We start from the raw sequence: 4454 nt of genomic DNA, 5'->3' as shown, positions 1-4454 counted from the left end.
TGTATCGAGCCCACAATGCCTGAACGTTCCTTCAAAGAACAAGTTATATTTAAGATTTTTATACTAAGTTATAATACAGATTGATCCTGGGAATGAGTTTCTTCAATACAGAGTTACAATACAGAATATATACTGACGAGCTCTACCTTGACTTCTTTTTTCAAGTCTGTATTGAAGTTCAATCCTCGTAACTCGTCTATAGTTTGTTGTCTTTAGTTCTCAGCAACGCAGTCCTGTCACTATTGTCCTAATGTTCCCATGTCAGACTTTTTGACAAAGTAGCCATACCGTCAACTGCGAAAGACCTTACACTTAGTACCCACACCGTTAAAGTTTGCATTAGGTAATAATATCACTACCTTTCTCTCTGTTTTGGTTTGTTTGCTTGATTTCATTATTTATTGAATTCGTGCGAAATGAAAATTTATTAGGGACCTTATTTGTGTGAGATAAAGTAAGACCATTCAAGGTACGGTTAACCCTAAACTACAGCAGAGCTACAAGGGTCTTTTGCTATGGACATGTAACAAATGTTTATGACAATGCTACAATTTCAAGTTCTGTTTCGTAAATTCCACTTTCTAAATAGCAACATTCTTGCTTTCCAGTCCTACGGTTGTGAAAACTCCATTTTTTATTTAATATATATTCATTTCACTCGTTGTTATTTTATTTGAGTTATTATTTTATCATTTTTCATCACTGATTTGACTAAAAACAGTTTTCAATAATGTCAAGGAAATCGCACTTTCGATAGTTATGGTTTTCACTGAATTTGTCGTTGTATAAGTCTCGCTAAGGTGTTCAACGCTATCGAAGTAGTTTGTCCAACAATATATTAATTAGCACTGCGTTACCTGTCCACTGCTGTATCTCGGAGTAGAGTTGTCAGTAAGGACCCAACATAGTGTGCAATCAATAGGCTCCAAATTCATTGTATATTATTATAAGTAGTCAAATACTGTATTATTTGCTTACGATAATTTAGTTTGATACCTGAATTAATTGTCAGGGGGGCTATAAAGTATGTGTTTTTGTCTGGCCGAGCCTTATTATACGACCAACTCTTTGGAAGTACCGAATATATATGATATTGTTGATTTAGGATACATAGACGTAATTCTAGGTTCGTTGAAGTATACAAACATATCCAATTAAAGGTTTCAGTAATAAATATTTAATTTTAAACATAACACATTGTTTACAAAGCAGTAACTTTTGTGGTGTCAGCATGTTATTGTGTACAATTGATCGGTATGCGATATCATGACACCAAACTGACAAAGTTTATAAGACGTAGTTAAGGAATTATATCCACCGCGGCGTTCTATATCAGTAATAGTTACTGTTTTATGTCCCTTGTATATGACCAATGCTGTTGCGTAATTACGGTATGATGTTTATAAAGCTCTATGTCTTGTTTATCGTCATGGTGATTAGTCTTGCACAGGAATATGTGGTCTTGCCGTCACTTATTTTATTTAGTGTAAATGTTCGATGTAGGGTTTTAAATGTGAAAACATCCACGATATCTTCATGCCTTGTTTAATCATACAATATACACTAATTACTATGATGAAATAATGATGATATATATCAGACTCATTAACTACAATCAGCGTCACATTATATATAGTCGAATCTGAGACCTCTGTAAATCTGGTGACCCTCTGTAAACGTGAGACCCTCTGTAAATCTGGTGACCCTCTGTAAACGTGAGACCCTCTGTAAATCTGAGACCTCTGTAAATCTGGTGACCCTCTGTAAATCTGGTGACCCTCTGTAAACGTGAGACCCTCTGTAAATCTGGTGACCCTCTGTAAATCTGAGACCTCTGTAAATCTGGTGACTCTCTGTAAATCTGGTGACCCTCTGTGAACGTGAGACCCTCTGTAAATCTGGTGACCCTCTGTAAATCTGAGACCCTCTGTAAACGTGAGACCCTCTGTAAATCTGGTGACTCTCTATAAACGTGAGACCCTCTGTAAATCTGGTGACCCTCTGTAAACGTGAGACCCTCTGTAAATCTGGTGACCCTCTGTAAATCTGGTGACCCTCTGTAAACGTGAGACCCTCTGTAAATCTGGTGACCCTCTGTAAACGTGAGACCATCTGTAAATCTGAGACCCTCTGTAAATCCGAGACCCTCTGTAAATCTGGTCACCCTCTGTAAACGTGAGACCCTCTGTAAATCTGGTGACCCTCTGTAAATCTGAGACCCTCTGTAAACGTGAGACCCTCTGTAAATCTGGTGACTCTCTATAAACGTGAGACCCTCTGTAAATCTGGTGACCCTCTGTAAACGTGAGACCCTCTGTAAATCTGGTGACCTCTGTAAACGTGAGACCCTCTGTAAATCTGAGACCTCTGTAAATCTGGTGACCCTCTGTAAACGTGAGACCCTCTGTAAATCTGGTCACCCTCTGTAAACGTGAGACCCTCTGTAAATCTGGTGACCCTCTGTAAACGTGAGACCCTCTGTAAATCTGAGACCTCTGTAAATCAAGAGGGTTGCCAGATTTACAGAAGGTCACCAGATTTACAGAGGGTTACCAGATTTACAGAAGGTTACCAGATTTATAGAGGGTCACCAGATTTACAGAAGGTCACCAGATTTTCAGAGGGTCACCAGATTTATAGATTGTCTCACATTCTGTAAATCTGGTGACCCTCTGTAAACGTGAGACCCTCTGTAAATCTGGTGACCCTCTGTAAACGTGAGACCCTCTGTAAATCTGTTGACCCTCTGTAAACGTGAGACCCTCTGTAAATCTGGTGACCCTCTGTAAATATGGTGACTCTCTGTAGACGTGAGACCCTCTGTAAATCTGGTGACCCTCTGTAAACGTGAGACCCTCTGTAAACGTGAGACAATCTGTAAATCTGGTGACCCTCTGTAAACGTGAGACAATCTGTAAATCTGGTGACCCTCTGTAAATCTGGTGACCTTCTGTAAATCTGGTGACCCTCTGTAAATCTGGTAACCCTCTGTAAATCTGGTGACCCTCTGTAAATCTGGCAACCCTCTGTAAATCTGGTGACTCTCTGTTAATCTGGTAACCTTCTGTAAATCTGGTGACCCTCTGTAAATCTGGCAACCCTCTGTAAATCTGGTGACCCTCTATAGTTGCTTTATTCTCATCGGTGACTAACCAAGTAATTATTTCATTTAATAGAAGGATTTCCAAACACCATGGAAATATGTAAAATACAACCATTAAACTATTTATGTTGTAACTTATTCTCGATGGAAGTATCATTTTAGATACATCCATAAAAGTAGTAATCCAGTGAATACAGATAAGGTCCTATCGATTGTGGTTTTGTGTTTTTTACGTGAATGACAAAGCCAGAAATGTTCTAAAGTAGAGAAGAATTATGATTTATTTAGTGGTAATAAATTGTCGTTAGTCAACCTGTTATATAGGTAAATCGTTAACTAATGCTGGGTAAGTAGACTTGGAGGTGTCACGTGTGGCTGTGATCAGTACGAGAACCTGGTAGTACCCAATGCTCCATTTATTGTCTTCCTAGTTCACGTATTTAATTTGGCAACCTTTATGATAAAACAACTGAACAGTAATCACGAGGAGAAGGTTTGACAACAAAAAGAATCATACATAAAGAAAGACAGTTTAATCATGATTGTTGTTTCAACAATGTTACATATGTAATGACGACACTCTAGACAAACAAAGAACAAGTAGTATGTATCCGTCGACCCCTTGTGGGGGGTGCGGGGGGGGGGGGGGGGGTTACCATGTCCAACAACCAACGTCTTCGTCCGACAATACCCACTTCAAAGTATCACAGATAATTGTTACTTCCAGTATCGGGGTTACACGGTTTGTCTCCTGGACTGCACTGTCTGGTGTGTTCATGTCACACAAGTATTTAAATATAGGTTTAAATATCAAACTTACATACAGGAGTGACGTTATACTAGTTCGTTCTATCTATATTTTGATTGACTAATATGTAGTATTTCTAACTTTGTTTTCTACTTCAGCTGTAATTCGCCCTAAAGAACATGGAGATTTGTTCATGTGTTGCTTGTAGTTATATTTATCTGTGATTATATCAATATTTTACAAAAATAAACCTTGTCACGTGGGAACGGGCAGTATTGGAGGAGTTCTCTGATATTATTGGTGTTTTACAGAGAAAGTATTTCTCCTAACTCTTGGTACGAAAGTAAATTATTACCCTCTCCTGACGTCGAGACTAGTCGCAATTTTGTCATTCTCGGTTAAAAATAAAGCTCTCTCGGATCCACAAGATAGCAAAAGAATTAGGCTTTGTATATATATATATTTGAAAATCTACCCTGTACATGTATGCACTGGATAACTAGCTGTGATTGTTGGTACGAACAAAACACCAAGGTTTGAGGACGAGCCCAGCAGTGTAATTACCAATAAAAGTAAATATAACCATCCCATCTCTTGTATAAA

Source organism: Ylistrum balloti, unplaced genomic scaffold (assembly GCF_031769215.1).
Source record: "Ylistrum balloti isolate Yb309-2 unplaced genomic scaffold, AGI_CSIRO_Ybal_v1 Utg370228, whole genome shotgun sequence".
NCBI classification, from domain to species: domain Eukaryota; kingdom Metazoa; phylum Mollusca; class Bivalvia; order Pectinida; family Pectinidae; genus Ylistrum; species Ylistrum balloti.
This window is presented reverse-complemented; position numbering follows the sequence as displayed.